This window comes from Mytilus trossulus, chromosome 3 (genome assembly GCF_036588685.1).
Source record: "Mytilus trossulus isolate FHL-02 chromosome 3, PNRI_Mtr1.1.1.hap1, whole genome shotgun sequence".
Classification (NCBI taxonomy): Eukaryota; Metazoa; Mollusca; class Bivalvia; order Mytilida; family Mytilidae; genus Mytilus; species Mytilus trossulus.
In genome coordinates, this window is record NC_086375.1 from 89,889,960 (window position 1) to 89,907,974 (window position 18,015).

Genomic DNA, 18,015 nt, shown 5'->3' on the forward strand with positions numbered 1-18,015 from the left:
AATTCACTAATCTATTTATTAAAATTCCATTCCGGACAATATTTACATAACATACAGTTTGCAAAATGCATTGTTCATATATTCATTGGCACATTACTTTCACACATCACAAATGGATTTCATTACAACTCCGCATCAAAATCAGCAACAGTGTCCAATACTGTGCACACCAAAGAAAAACGCCACAGGCATAGTGTTCTAAACCACGCAACAGTCTGAGCGGACAAAATATCAAAAATACATACAGTTGAATAGTAATGACACAGCTTTCTATGAACTCTACATCTATAAATTCTCCCAAAATCGGCTAAAAACTGCCCAGAATAATGAAATCTTTTTAACGTTCCATAATGTATAGTTCCTTTCTCACCTTCAATTTTCTTTTAAATGACTTTTCACATTGTATTGCTCTTAACTTTCTTGCCTTCAATCCCCTCCAAACACTAAAACAGAGAGCTCTTATATACCTATGATCTCCAAATATTCTCCAACTGACCTAAATAATCTCCAAATATTCTCCAACTGACCTAAATATTCTCCAAATATTCTCCAACTGACCTAAATAATCTCCAAATATTCTCCAATTCTTTGTTTACAAAAATAAAACATATAAATCAAATAAAAGTATTTACTATGTGACCTTGGAGAACATGCAATGCTAATCTCTTATAGCAGGATAGTCATTTGACTTAATGACTTTAACAGATGATAACCAAAACATTAATATGACGAAATTAAATACAGTGGACATAAAATTACACTTGTACAGATGTATGGATTATACTATATGTCACTGCGAACAGCAGTATATGTTGATTGCGTATCCATTGGAACATACATGTATTCAATTACCACACTTAAAATCAATAAAATTGAGAATGGAAATGGGGAATGTGTCAACTGAAAGAGACGACAACCCGACCAAAGAGCAAGAAACAGTCGAAGGTCACCAATTGGTCATCAACACAATGCAGAGAAAATCCCGCACCAGGAGGCGTGCTTCAGCTACCCCTTAAACAAAAAAGTGTACTAGTTCAGTGATAACGGACGTCATACTAAAATTCGGAAACATATAAATGAACTAATATTAAAAATCATACAAGACTATCAAACGCAGCAGTGTTAAACATGTTGTGTTAGTTTCAAGCCTCCCCTATACTTCTAGCCAAACTAAAAAATAAATAAACACACAGCAATACGCACAGTAAAACTCAGTTTAAGAGAAGTCCGAGTACAAGCACTCTTTATGCAAGTGTTCCGAAAGGTGGATAACTTTTTCTGGGAATTTTACTTTACAGTACCTATGTATTACACTGTGTCTAAACTACACCTACACCGGCAAAAATGTTTGGACTCGATGGTATATAATATCCGACACGGTCACGGAACATTAATAGACAAAATAAAGAAAGGTGTGTCGGATATTAGATACCATCGAGTCCAAAAACTTTTCCCGGGGTAGATAAGACACAGTGTAGAATTGCCCGTGAACATTTGCTTTCCATTTAGTGGGGCGATAGTGTTGCATATCATGCAGATTTTAATAGATAAGAGTCATAATGATTAATACACTTGTTTAAAGGTGAAAGAAAGTTGACAGTAATTAGAAAACCATCACTGAAGAACATTCATTTAGGAAAACTGCTGCCAGTTAAAGTTAAAAAAATGAAATCCAATTTAGCGAAAAGTGGTATGATTATTAGAATTAATTAGGTGAGCTTCAAATGCCATCAGGTAACATGCTTAATTAACACAATTTGTTATCTGCTGCCGAGAGGTAAAGGCATCTCTTGGTTCAGTAAAATATTGGCATGTATATTGGCTTGATTAAAACATTACAATGTCAACAAGTTTAATTGTAAATTTTAATGTGTATATCGCTTTCAGCTTAATACGCACCGTGCATTTTAGTTAACTGACTTCTAATCGAGAGCTGTTGTGTTGATTGGTTTTTCCATATTTTTTCAGCTGATGGCGTTGTGTAATTTTTCTTTTTTTGTTAATATAATAATGAATTTCGTTGATTGATTGCCTTGTATGCATTTATTATTTTTACCTGTAGAACTGAAAGCTATTATCAGACTTCTTAAGAGCATTCATATTTACCTATGATTACAAAAGATGCATTGACAGGAGGTTAATTTAAACAGATTTGTAACTATCTTTTTGAACTTTCTAGCCTTATGACCAGTAAGAGATAGAACTTTTATCATTAATTGTGTTCTCAATCTAATACCACCACACGTCTTGGCTGTTTTTTGTTTGTGCTATCATCCCCAAGGGTGACTGGGGTATAGAAATATGGTCACTTGGTCTTCTCTCGACCGACAGTAAAACGCTTGCCGAAGTGGGGCGTCCGTTTGGCTGTGCGGGATGTATCAAGTTCGCAGTCACGTCCGGTCAGAAGGGGGACGTTAAATCCGATGCCTCGTGTAAAGAGAGTGCCACACTCATTGCACGTTAAGAACCCTTGAAACAACTCTTTGAGGGGTCCGTAGGTGGCCTGTTGCAAGGCAAAGTTTCTGTCCCTATCCAATATACCCTCATTTTCCAGTGGCAGTCCAAATTTCCCTGACCATCATCCCAGATGGCCTCTATTGGATCAACCTACCTATTGTATTTATTGTGAACTTGTTCTCGTCCTGAATATGAATGAAATATTTGCCACTGGACGTTAAGCAACCAACAATCAATCAATCAATTGTTTGTGCTATCAAGTGTCCGAGTTACTGATGTATGTATAAGACTCTGTAAAATCTGTAAGTTATAGAATTACAAAGTTATATCGTTGATGCTATAAGTCATCAAAAACAGGAGACATAATGACAACGTGTTAACCCTTATTTTATTGAAACCACAGCAAATGTATGTATTGTTTTTTGACATCCTTTTAATTCTGCTTAAAGCGATTACTTAAACAGATGAGACGCATTTAAATAGCACACTTTCTTATTGTTCTTTATGTATGAGGTTGAAGATGGAGTGACTTATCAGAAAAACTAGCAATCATCCAAGTAAACATTGAAAAAATAAATATGCATATTAAAATCAGTTATCAATTGATTGAATATGTTTTTATGAACTAGTTCATATTCCTGATTTCAATGTGCATCCTATGACTCCTCCATGAGTTTCCATCGTTGTTATACGGAGGGTTGTGCTCCCGCTAACATGTTTAACCCTGCCACATTATTTATGTATGTGCCTGTCCCAAGTCAGGAGCCTGTAAGTCAGTCGTTGTCGTTTGTTTATGTGTTACATATTTGTTTTTCGTTCATTTGTTTACATAAATAAGGCCGTTAGTTTTCTCGTTTGAATTGTTTTACATTGTCTTATCGGATTTTTTTATAGCTAACTATGCGGTATGCTTTGCTCATTGTTGAAGGCCGTACGGTGACATATAGTTGTTAATGTCTGTGTCATTTTGATTTTTTGTGGATAGTTGTCTCATTGGCAATCATACCACATCTTCTTTTTTATGTTGTCACAACTAAACCTATTAATCAACTAGAGGCTCTAAAGAGCCTGTGTCGCTCACCTTGGTCTATGTGCATATCATAAACGAAGGACACAGATGGATTCATAACAAAACTTTGTTTTGGTGATGTGTTTGTAGATCTTACCTCACTGAACATTCGTGCTGCTTACAATTATCTCTATCAATAATGAACATATGAATATATCCCAGTACTTAAAATATTTTGTAAAAATTTACAAAATTTATATAAATTGTTTAAAATTTACTATAAAGGGCAATAATTCCTTAAGCGGTCAATTAACCATTTGATCATGTTTACTTATATGTATTTCTTACTTTGCAGTACATTATTGCTGTGTATAATTTTTCTCTATCTATAATAATATTCAAGACAATAACGAAAAATTGCAAAATGTTCTTAAAATTACCAATTCAGGAACAGTAACTCAACAACGGGTTGCCTGATTGGTCTGACAATATCAGGGCAGATAGAATTTGACCTAACGAACAAATTTATGTAGTCAGATAAGCTCTAAATGCTTTGGTTGCTGAGATTTTAAAGTCAAAACTGTATTTAACCCTATGTACTATTTTTAGCAATGTCGGCCATCTTGGTTCGCAAGCGGGGTCATCGGACACATATTTAAACTAGATACCCTAATGATGATTGAGGACAATTTGGTTAAATTTGTCTTCATAGTTTCAGAGGAAAAGATTTTTTGCAAAAGATAACAAAAAAATACGAAAAATTGACTATAATGGGCAATAACTCGTTTAGCGGTCAACAGACCATTTTGGTCATGATAAATGTTTTGTTATTTTTATTTGCTGTTAACAGTTTATCTCTATCTTTAATAATATTTAAGAAAATAACCAAAAACAGCAATTTTTTCTTAAAATTACGAATTCAAGTGCCGCAACTCAATAATGGGTTGTCCGATTTAGAATTTTAGGCTAAATAGGTTTTATCCTGATAAACAATTTAATCCCGTTTGCTATAAATGCTTTGGTTTCAGAGATATACTAAGCCAAAATATACATTTTATCCCTATGTTTTATTTTTAGCCATGGCGGCCATCTTGGTTGATTGACCGGGTCACTGGACACAATTTTCAAACTAGATACCCCAATGATGATTATGGCCACGTTTGGGTAAATTTGGCCCAGTAGTTTCAGAGGAGAATATATTTGTAAAAGTAAAGGACGACGGAGGACGGGCGATGAACGACAAGTGATAAGAAAATCACACTTGGCCCTTTGGGTCAGGTGAGCTAAAAAAGGGGGAATAACATAAATGGTGTCTTCTCCTTTACGTTTATAAATGATTTTATTGTCCAATGAGAACAAACTTCTATTTTCTCAGGTACAGTAAGATTCATGATGGGCGACTTAATAAATTGAAGATAGAATAAAATGAATTGTGCTTCACAATGATGGAAGGTTCACAATAAGAAAAATTGATTTTTTTTGTCATTTAAAATATAAGTTGTATGCTATCCTTTTTTTTAATTTCGTGTGTTAATTCGAGACATGAGACTCGCTCATTTTTGAAATCTTTTATTTTAATGTTATATTTAAAGCACTAAAAAGTACATTCAATAAACTATAAGTACATAAACACCTGAATGGAAAAAAATGCACATACATTTATAATCTGAATACCCAAGTTTGAAAAAAATAGATATGAGGCAAGCTAACTTGTTTAGTCTGATTAGTTTATCCTCTTTCGTTTTCGACATTTGATAATCGTAAAACAATCACATTAAGATGGAGGATTGATTTCAATGCCTAAGTGGAAAGATGAAGAGGTACACAAGTAATTTAATCAGACTTATTTATGCAAACTATTAACCTTAGTTTAACATTGAAATCGATTTTAAAAGTTAAGTATACAAAATAAACATTGTTTATTTATGTATCATTGTCATTTTGCATAGTTCCTTTTGTTCACTCCTCTGATATCTGACTCGGGACTAAGTTTTATTGAGCGTTTTGCTGTTTGCTTTTTTTCTACATAGCTATAGGTAAAGAGAAGGCTTTGAATTTCATAAAACATGTTTGAACCCGCCGTATGGTCTTGGGTGAATTTGATTTTAGTTCATTTATATATTTTTAAGCTTAGTTTGACGTATATGAGAACTGAACAGGTACATATTATGGGGCCAGTTGGTGCATGGTTCTCGCTTAATGAAAGACCCATTTGTGGCCTTTTGGGGTTTTTTTTCTTCTAATGGGTCGGGTTGTTGTCTCTTTGACACATTCCCAATTTCTATTCTCATCTTTATTGAGACAAAAATACCAATACAATGAATTTGATCGTTTCCCGAATTTCTTTTCGTAAGAATACGCTACATGTACTTTGAACAGAAATACATGATAAAAGATACAACGGTCAAACATGCACGTATCTTACGATGTCAATGTTAAGTTTATTATATAAAAAAGAGGAAGTTACGAATAATATGAAAAAGAATAAACTGTCTGACACCAATAAGAGGCAACAAACATCGAAATTTCATTAATTCATTAACAAAATACACATCATGAAAAACAGTTATTTCAAGATGGTGACTGTATATTAAGGAATCGGTAGTTAGATAAAGGCAACATTAGAATACGTGTTCAAAAGTCATAAAACGATTGAGAGAAAAACAAAGTAGGTTTACAAACAAAAAATCGAGAGAAATACATCAATTATAAGAGGTTAACAACTGAAACAAGAACACGGAATTGCAACTACAATGATATGGTTACAATTAAACGAAGACAATGGAGAAACAAAATATATTGATAATAATATATATAATGTGGCATCAAAACAAATTGTGAATTCGTGGAACAAGATATAATTCCTTACATTTTTTACTTTAATTTCAATAAAAGAAGACATTTGCAAATGTAATAAAAAGAGTAGCTTATCAGTTTTTTAAAATATCGGAAAATATACAACTCGTGACTAACACAAAAGATAAAATCACAAAAATATTGAACTCCTAGAAAAATTAAATCGTAAGGTCCCTTATCAAATGGATAATCAAATGTCAAAACACCTCAAAAGAATGGACAACTGACTTGATACAGACATTTTCAAACGTAAATATGGTGGATTGAACCTGGTTTAATGTTTTAGTTTGTTACCCCGATTTTGTTTTTTGTCCATGGATTTATGAGTTTTGAACAGCGGTATACTACTGTTGCCTTTATTTATAGCGCTAAATTTCTCATTATATCACAGTCGCATTCGTCGAACAACACTGATAATTAACTCTGAGCTACGCGCATTCGTGAATTAATTTGTTGTGCGGTCACTCATTGAATATTTTTACATGAATTCTTCGATAGTTATTCTATACATATCTATATTGTGCACTTTTTGTTTATATAACTATATTTCTTGTTCCTTATATACGCAATTTAAAAAGAGGGTGTAAGTTCATCATTAAATGCGTTTTTTACATAGATTGCACATGTTTTTTCTATTGCCTGCAGTCCACTGTACCTGCCTCACTGTGGTTCAAATTATAGAGATAGGGACTTCAAAGAATACGTTGTTAAGCCTGATGCGTATGAATTATTCTTATAACAGTACAATAATAATAAGATAATAACTAACCGTATAACATGGTCCTCCAAACAGGAACCAGAATGGAAAACAACAACCAATTATCCACGGGTTACTACAGACTTTAAGAGGGATAGAATAGTTATATATACATATTCCCATACCAGTCAGTGTCGTTTTCTTTTCCACACAGCAACTCCCGTCATCTACATTTCTCCGGAACCAGTCTTTAACACATTTTCCGAATTCTATCTGTAAGAATACACTCAACGAATATCAATATTCTTAGATTTTCAATAATTTGTGATTACAAGATGTTTTTCATAGTATTATATGCAGATTTTCTGAAATAATTTAGAAATAATATAAAAAAAACATAATGATATTGTTATATTCAATCTAACAATAGTTAAAAATAACGTTACCACTTTTAACAATTTTTACTATTTCTGTTGTTGTATCTCTATATATCGTAAAACCCATTCTCATTTTTTGAATTTACCTTGGAAAACAAATCTTTGTATTGCTGTAAATTGTTTTTTTTTGTTTCGCTGTTATAGTTTGAGTCGTCGAACCCTCTACGTCAAAACTCGAATTGAATCCAACGTCAGAATGAAGTGGTCGGGTCTTACTGACTCATTTCCAATTTACATTAACAAAGTGACAATGATACATAAATTAGCAAGGAACAACTAACATGCCAGCTCTGGACCTCAATTCAACTGATTTAAAGATTATGCTTCCATCATCTGAAAATCAATCACAATCCCACCTGTAACTGTTTTAGAATCATACCATCATAAATATACGAGGAAAACGTAACCTATGTTATGCCAACGATTGGTCTGAGAATAAATGTGGTTATTTCCGATGCAAAGACTATGAGTGAATCAATATTATTAATGCCATCGTTGGATGATCTAACAATACCATGCATACATAATGAGATTTTCATTAAATTTGAGAATTTTTTTTTAACTATGACCCTCGGAAAAAAATATGAAAATTTAAAAATTAATAAACTACACACCTTATAAGATAAACTTTATTAAATAAAAACAGTTTGATAAACACTAATTCTCATTGCGATTTCCGCATAATATGAAGTCGATGAAGTAACATTTTACCATTCGCTCCAAGTACCTCTTATTGTATCTGCCGTTTATACTCATCAGTTACATGTGTCATGTGTGATAGTATGTGTTTGTCTTTTTTCATTTTTAGACATAGCGTTGTCAATTTATTTTCGATTTATGAGTTTGACTGTCCCTCTGGTTTCTTTCGTATCTCTTTATAAAAGTAATGATGTCAACGAGTACTCGAGTATTTCTCTGTAGTACCAAGTATCGAGTTCCAAAATGATACACGCCTAATGTTGTTGCTAACTTAAAACAGAATATCAAAAGCGCATCTCCGGAAAATATATAGTAATCGAAATTTATCAAAATACGTTCCGAATGTTTGCGTTTAATTTGCATTGCGATTTCCGCATGATATGAAGTCGATTAAGTAACATTTCAACATTCCCAGTACCTCTTATTGAATCTGCAGGTAATACTCATCAGTTTCATGTGTCATGTGTACTATTATTTGTTTGTCTTTTTCATTTTCGTTAGAATACTTCCTAATAGGTATAGATATGATCAAGAGCACATTTCCAAGGATAACACTTTTGGCTCATTATGTTATTCGCGCTGTCAAAAAAAATATGTTTAACAGAAGGACTGTTAGTTACATACTAGTAATAAAGTTGATAAATTGATTCGCCACAGATAATATTTCTAAATGATAAGAACAAATCCTTTGCATCCTGTGTCAACCGTAATTAGTAATTTCTTATTATCATCCCTTTTATTCATGCAGAACTCTACCTTTTGTTGCTCTTTAATTTGACGATGATTCTTTACAATTCCAAAATAAAGTCGATTGAGTAATAACTATTTTCAATACTGTGGATTCATTTATTTTCTTGGGTACCAATTATCATGGATAAAGTCAAACTTACATTTTCTTGTATATTTTATTTCGTAGTTTCGCCAAAGTCTACCAACAATAAAATTGAGAATGGAAATGGGGAATGTGTCAAAGAGACAACAACCCGACCAAAATAAAAAAAACACAACAGCAGAAGGTCACCAACAGAAACCTATTAAAAATTATAAAATTTTATTTCGTGGTTCACCTATACCCATGAAAGCCACGAAAATTTGTATTCTACGAATAAGAATGAATCCATAGCATATGATAATTATTTAATTGATTAGATTATTGCTAATTGCTTTACGTAATAGTACATGAGTTATGTGACTTTTTTATTACGAAATTATAAAACTATCGAATTTTTCGGAATCTTGTCTAGTGTTTGGTAAAAGTGTTAAAAGTTTAACGTCAATAAGACAACAATCCACAATGGATATAGTTATGTGTTTCTACTTTGTTGATGTTTATTACAGAGCTAGTATTCGAGTATCGCAAGGTAAATCCAACGAGTATTCGATATGTTAATCCCCCAACTAATAAAAAGAGAAAGCTACAGGCTTCTTGGAACCTCTGGTTAATATTTTACCTCTACGCAGAATTTGTTCCCAGCATAAGCATGTTTACTTGCTTCTGTTAGTAATGGACGTAAAAATTGTTGAATGGTTGAAAGCCAAGGATTTATGAGTACGGCGTACCATGCTGTAAAGCGCAAACAAATTATTTCTGGTTAAGTAATATTTGCAATCGCCATATTAAGTAATATAGTGACTGATTATTTTGCTGTTTATTTAATATAAAAAATGTGATTTACTGTTTTCATTGACACCGAGCGAGTTTTGTTAATATTACTTTTCTTAGAATCTTCATTTCGAATCGAAATTGTGGATTGTTTTCAACTACTGGGTATATTTTCTGTTCCAAGACAGAAGCTTGTAATTCAGTAGTGTTACATATTTGTTTTTCGTTCATTAAACTGACATAAATTATGCCGTGTATAGTTTTTCTCGTTTATAATGTTTTACTAAACGCGCCTTTTATAGTTCACTATGTGGTATGAACATTTGTTAAAGGACGTACGGTGGACCTGTAATTTGTAATATTTGTGTCATTTGGACTATTGTTAAGAGTTGTGTCATTTGGACTATTGTTAAGAGTTTTCTCACGGCCTATCATACCACATGTTGATTTTTATACGATTGATAACCAACCTTTCAAAAATGTCCCTTAGTACATTCTTAAATCATGAAGAAACTAAGGTTTTATAGGGACACACGCTTTCAAATTTATATTCACCAATTTGACTTAAGTGCTCATGTTTTTAGGTGTTTTTTTTAATTTTTGGTTTAAACATATTTTATTTATAATCACATGTTACACAAACCTTAACAAGGGACCCTGAATCTTACAGTCTCATTTGTCGGTTACAAATGAGGAAAGAAACTTCAATTATAAATTATTTATATCCGTCTTTATAAATATCATCTTTCCTTTCACATCAAACCGTTCTTTTGTTATGTTAAGTTCTATTTCATTAAAGGACAAGGTACTATAAGTCTTGCCCCCCCCTATTTTCTCATTTATTCAAATTCTGATTTGGAAAGCTACTTATTATGTTAAAAAAAATTCCTACGGATTGAAGTTTGTTTGGATGAGTGATCTTTTGCCAAAATTCACATTTTTGATTCATAACAATGTGAAACATTTATCCAAATTATAAAAAGTCTAGAATAAAAAAGTTACAGGGCATGGGCTCGATAATATGTATTTTTGAATCGTGTCACCATTTAACAAACCATTATCAGGGTGACTTCTAAAGACCTTTGATGGGCATGTAAGGAATATAAACATAAATAGATTTTTTCTAGGTCTTTTTAATATATAATAAATCAAAACTATATGTTAATCATCGTTTATATATGTTTCAAATGTTTTTTTTTGTGGATCGAAACAGTCAATCAAATAATTTACAATGTTTTCCTTAAAATAATCGGACACTTATATTAATGATTGAACAAACACGATCATATATGTCGTAGCTAGTGCACTTTTAACTCTCTCTCAAGCAAATTAGACCCTAGATCGATGGAGATATTGAACATTCGGCTTTGAGTGTTCCAAATGAAGGGTAATCCAGAAAAGTGTTTCGAACGTTTATTAACGGGGTGTTTTCATTTTTTCTTTATTAAAAATTACAAAACAGGTAAAATGTCATCGGACAATACTAGTAATAATTGCTATTTGAATACAATTATAATAATATTTTGAGGAACCCGCTTCTCAAAAACTATAGCACTTCTAATTTTATAGTATAAAAGAGAGTTATTATTCAAACATACCTCGCCATGTCCTCACTAGTGTGTACTCGACAGTACCTTCAGTTATTTGATGTTGTACCGCACACCGAAATAACATTTCTAAAATCTTACTACAAAGTGTTATGATAGCTATCAAAAGGTACCAGGATTATAATTTAGTACGCCAGACGCGCTTTTCGTCTACATAAGACTCATCAGTGACGCTCATATCAAAAAAGTTATAAAGCCAAACAAATACAAAGTTGAAGAGCATTGAGGATCCAAAATTCCAAAAGTTGTGCCAAATACGTCTAAGGTAATCAATGCCTGGGATAAGAAAATCCTTAGTTTTTCAAAAAGTTCAAAGTTTTGTATACAGTTGATATTTTATATTGTCCAAATAATATTGGTATGAGTGGAATCTTCAAAGAAAGGTGTATATGTATATTTTTAATGAAGTTTGATTAAACAAACTTCCCGAAAAGGCATCAACTACACTTTTCTTTTTAAATAAACTAATTTTTTTTACTAAGAATGTATGTTTTCCTATATGCTTCGAGTAATAGTTGGTATCTCAGGAACAGTAAACTTTTTTTAAATTACCTATACACCCAGTCAATTGGTGATTGTATTCAGATGTAATTTAAAGTGTCTATTCAACTTAGTAACATAATAGGGGAAAATTATAATATGTTTGACAATAAATAAAGCTAAACCTCTCACTAGTATAACCGTCGCATCAAATTCCATTGTATTGACAACTTTTTGTGAACAAAAAAAAACAGACATAATTGGTTAAAATGTCACAAATGAGGGTACAGCAGTCAATATTGTGTTATTATCTTTATCACTTTTACAAAATTAACAATTACACAGTAACACAATGACGGATTGTAAAAGTACATAGCCACGTCATATGTATCAAACAAACACTTCAATGCATATAGACACAGCAAATAAGCAAAAATGAAAGAACAGGATTACAAAAACGATAGAACAATAACATAATGACGAGATGTATAACTACAGAGCCACGTCATATGTATCCGACAAACACAACAAAATATATAGACACAGCAATTTAAGAAAAACGGTCCTGGTTCTGTGCTCCTATGTCCTGGTTCTGTGCTTTTATATTTTAGTTAAAAGTGGCATATATTCAAGATCATTGATGCTGTACTGTTATTGACTTATTAGCTGTTGTCTGCTTTCTTGAAATTGACATTGTTATGAATCTGTTTACTGTTATTATGAGAGAAAAATACCCCTATGTTTAATTATTTTTCAAACTAACTGTAATCGTATTTATTGGCCTGTTAATGGAACCCTTCCTTTCCCCTTTTAAGATAAGAAAATATGTTTACGATTTTCGGGATTACGATAATTTTGAAAGATCACCAAAATACATTGTAATTTATACAATACTTATATAAAGTAGATGATGTGGTATGTTTGTTGTCAATGGACAAATTTCTATAAGAAACCAAATGAAGTATGTGTTAACAACCATACATCATCGTACGACCTTCAACAATAACCCATAAAATAAAAATGTAAAAGGTTTTGCATAAACATGGAGAGCAAAAATATAGAACAAAGGACTTTCTGAGCGTTTGAATCATGTCTTTAGCAGCTTAAAACACATTTGTTTGTGAACAATTGAGTGCTGACTATAAGAATGACAATAGTAATGCGGGTTTGTTTGTTTGGTATTTTTTTTTTGGGGGGGGGAGGGATGGGGATAAGTTAGAGCGAGGTTACAGTGAAAGCTTGGAACAGTTTCCCGTAAGATTTAAAAGTTGTATTGTAAAAGAAAAAAGTATCTTATAGCTATCAAGAATCACTTGCTGTAAGATTTTTCCAACACATTTTTTTTTTTGTCTATTTTAGGCAGCAACCATTGGATTTTCTGGGGGGGGGGGGGGGGGGGGGGGGGGGGGGGGGGCTATGGTTTTTTTTCTGTGCAAACTTTTTTTTTCGCCTTCGGCGAAGAACAATCTATTTTTTTAGCGACAAACCGAAAACATTTTTTTTCTTTCAATTTTAGCATTACATATAGTGGCAGCTGAGGGTGAAACAAACAATTTTTTTTTTCTCAGGGTCCAAAACAAATTATTATTTTCACCAAAACCTGGAAACAAACTTTTTTTCCCAAAAAAAACCCATAGCCCCCCCCCCCCCACCCCCACCCCCCCCCCACCCCCAGAAAATCAAATGGTAGCTGCCTAAACGGTTATCAGGTAAAAAAAATTCGAAAGTTCGATAGAACACTAAAAAAAATCACTATTTTATGAAAGTGCAGGCTAGAATATGTCAGAGAATGAAGACGAGTTAACCTAGAGAACACTAATAAAATTAAGATTTCTTAGCTTTTTTCATTTCAAAATAAATATTTTTGATAAAGAATTACTGGGGAGGAAGTGAACAATGTGTCCTTCTTTTCTATATATAAATATTTTTCATGAATAAAAATAAAATGTGCCTTGATTATAATTGAAAATGAGTAAATGGAAAAAATACCCAGCTAAAATACACTTTTATTTTAATATTGGTAATATCACTAAGCTTTTAAGTTTTGTGTGTCAAACACACCATCTCTGTAGTAATGACTCCTTACTAAGATATTTCACTTCATTCATTTTTTTTCTGCATTTTTTTATATTGTGAATTCATAGAATTATTATCTTAAAATGTAGCCTTAATTTATATTTAAAAAAAACTGAATCTAAAGCCAGATATATCAAACATTTTTGTTTCCATCTATCCGTTTTCAGGACTTTAACAATCAACAATAACAAGCCTGGAAAGTAAAATGCGTACTCGGCTGTCTGTAATCGACCATTTTTAGACACCCCAGGCTCCTAAAAAAACAAGCCTGGGTGGGGGTCAAAGATGCAAATTAAGTACTTATATCAATATGTTATCTTTTCGTGTACGGTTTATGACCCCTCCTGTAGCCTGTCAATTCCGAAATGTGCAAACTGCAATAGTATCAAAACAGCACAGACAATGAATAATAGAGATATACTTTTGTACATATATCAAGGGGAAACTTCTTGCAAAGCATTATTATTTATAGTTCATTATTGTATTTAGTAGAAAAGGAGAATTTAGTGAAAATAAAATCACTATTTTTGTAGAAAATTCACAGACCTTTATACAAAGATTTTTGTTATGTTTAGCATGGGATCAACACAATGGTTCATTTCCGAGTAAAAAAAATCAAAATGTCTATCTACCTTGCACATTTCAGAAAATTCAGATCAGATAACGAAACTGGTTCCAGCAACATTTATAAGCAATTTAAGATTGTGACCCTCACAGTTTCCATTCACCACAAATACTTTCGTTACATGTACAACATATCATTTTAAATACAAAAATACGTGTTGCATGCAGCCTCTTGTTTATCTATTAATATATGTATACGGATAAAGTTATGAAGGCAGCAGGGTCATCAGGGTGAGGAGTCCATGTCATCTGAAATAAATGCTAAGCATAGATCTAGAAAGCGACATATAATCATGACATTAAAAAAAGTCTCTTCTTTTCGACTTTTTTCGAACTGATATTGGACGAAAGATGTTGCCCTTTTATGTTATTATGTAATACAAGTTCAGATCATTTGAAAACACATATTAAACAGCCAAATGGATGCACAAGAGCTAAAATAGGAGTCATAGATCCTGTTGGCAACAATCATCTGGCTAATTTTATTGATTTTGTAACATTTGTTTCAAATATGACCAACTTCTTATCCAAAATCACCAGCACCGTATCAGGACCCACCAGCACAATGACAGGACCCACCAGCACAGTATCAGGACATGAATAAATTGAGAAAATGCTAAATTTCAAAAAATTGCAATGTTTTTTTCACAAAATTGTTTTGTCGTGTGGATTGCGGCATAGAAAGCGGACTCTATGAGCATTTTTGTTTTATTTTTTCAGTTCGAGATTTTCTGAAAATGAGCATTTTTTGGTTACGCTTACTGAAACAGTTTAGAGGGTCATTTTTTTAATGGTTTATATATGAACCCATTAGAAACGAAATTGAAAAATATCAACTGTTTTCTTCCATTTTTCATGAGTAAAAACGTAAAAAATCATCATTTTCGTCTTTGTTTACATTTTTTCATTGATCACCAGCACCCGTCAGGACCGAACCACCAGCACAGTACGTTCTCTCGCAGGACAACCATACCCACCGTGTATATGGTTTTTTTTTTACGTACAGAATTATCAGATATATGAAAATTAATTGTCAGAAATTAAAGTTATTTCTATTTTTGTAATTTTAAGTTCAATCAAAGACAAAATAGGACAGCGATCACCGCTAAAAATCATTCAAAAAAAAAGAAGAAAAGGATTACTAGTATGTATTTGTGCATCCAACATTAATGTATTGATTGTTGTGGTTAGTTTTGCTGAATCTGTTATGTCTTATCGTTTTAAGTCCAAATAATTATAGAATTGCCTATCCATTACATCATTGTAATGATAATTCCTTGGCCGAGTATTACGAAAGTAAGTGTTTAATGTATAAAAGAGAGACGAAAGAAACCAGAGGGACAAACAATAGACAACATGACACAACAAAGAAAACTAAAGAATAAGCAACACGAGGACCAAAATCAAGGGGTGATCTCAGGTTATCCGGAAGGTAAGCAGATCCTGGTCCACATGTAGCACCCGTCATGTTGCTTATGTTATAAGTAATCCGGTAAATAGTCTAATTCGGTAGGTCACATGAATGAAAGGGAACAGGATTCTAGTTACGATGAAAGGAACATATCCGATATAATTTGTGAAACGGTTATTCCATAACGGTCTGAAGTTCGAGATTAAGCTTCTTTTTTTTTGGCATGCTGTGTCGACTTTCATTATATTTGTCTGTGCGTTTCTCTACGGTGGATGGTATTGCGTGTGCTTGTGCTGTATTTCTGTTGGGATAATTTTAACATTGTCATAAGCGTGAGATTTGGTCAGCAATGATATCAGGTTCAACACATCATTTTTCTTAAAATGTTCTGTACCAAGTCAGGAATAAATTAGTTGTTATTAAATATATTGTTTCTATGTATATTAAGCGGTTTTTTTTTGTTGCACTTCAGTGTTCCTGCTTTGCCCTTAATACCTCTTAATATTTATTTGTTTTACTCGGTTTTAGTTTGTTACGCGGATATGTTTTCTTTCAATCGAATTATTAATTTCAAACACAGGTTTACTACTGTTGCCTTATTTAGGATGAACACGTTAATTGAACAAAATAACTTTGATTTTTAATTTATAAATCTACCTGCTTTTTTTATGTCGATTATAAACAAAACAATGATTTAAGGTGGCTCGTGGGTACAAAAATTTTAGCAAAAAATTAAACCTTTATTTTTTTATTACAAATTTTATTTGTTACACTATTAGTTGTTACTTTATGATATGGTACAAAAAACAACCCAAAAAATGATTTGGTTTGGCCCCTGATGACTTTAAAAATTGAAAAAGCTCCAAATTAACTCCCTTTGGTGCAAAAATGCCATTTTTTTGGCCTTAAATTTGAAATATCTTTTTTAACTCATCAGTGACCTATATTTTTTTATTATTGTTTTCAAATAAGCTGTACATAAACTTAATAATTGTAAAATTTAAGCGATTTCTTATATTAGGTTATTTTTTTATTTTTTTATTTCGATATTTCCTCTTTTTCTCCTATTAGTTCAACAGAAAAAAAGGACATTAACAAATATGTATGCTTCTTCTAGATGCAGATTTTAGCTTAAATGAACGGTGACCCCATTTTTTTATTTCATTTTCTTTTAAGTATATGATAAAGTTCATTTATGAAAAAATATAGCGAAATCCTATATAAGAAAAAAAATCATTTATACCCAGGAGCCCCCTTAAACGTAAATTTTACATTTCATAATTTATTACCTGCGGATCATATTCGAAATCATTCTATCTGGCAATCCTGACAATTCATGCAACACGTTTGGTCTATTTTGTAACGTGGTAAATTTTACAACAATGCATGGAGGCAAGTCTTTTAGAGCTTCGTATTGCATTTTCCTAGTCAACTTAGTACGAGGGTTACCCAAAGAAATATATTATTAATATAAAAGTTTAATACCATTAAAAAACGTTAAACTAATCAACCATATGAGCGCTTTCTTGTATTACAATAAGGAGGGGGGGGGGGGGGGGGATCTCTAATATTATTTTCACGATGTTCAAAAATAAATGTTTTGTTTAACTGTTAATGAAAATGTATACATACATTTTGTATATACATTGTATATTCTTTTCTTAAATCTATGACATAAATTGAAAACGTGTAGTCCAAACATAACATTTTTGTTATCCTACGGTCAGTGCATTTAAAGGAATACTTACTTTTTTTAGGAACCTGGTGGTTTTTTTAAATGTCTAAGAAATTGATCTAAAAAATACATTCAGTCACGAGTCTCTTGTTCAGTGGTTGTTATTTGATGTGGTACATAAAATTGTGTGTTTCTCTTTTTCTTGTTTTTTTTCAGATTATACTGTTGGTTTTCCCTTTTGAACTATTTGACACTATTTATGTTGTCGCTCTTTAAAGTTTGTTGTTTGGTTATATCCAAGGCTGTCTCATTTGCACTCATACCACATCTTCTGTTTTTCACTAGAACGTCGTTCTGAGATTTGATCACTGCACACTGAACTGG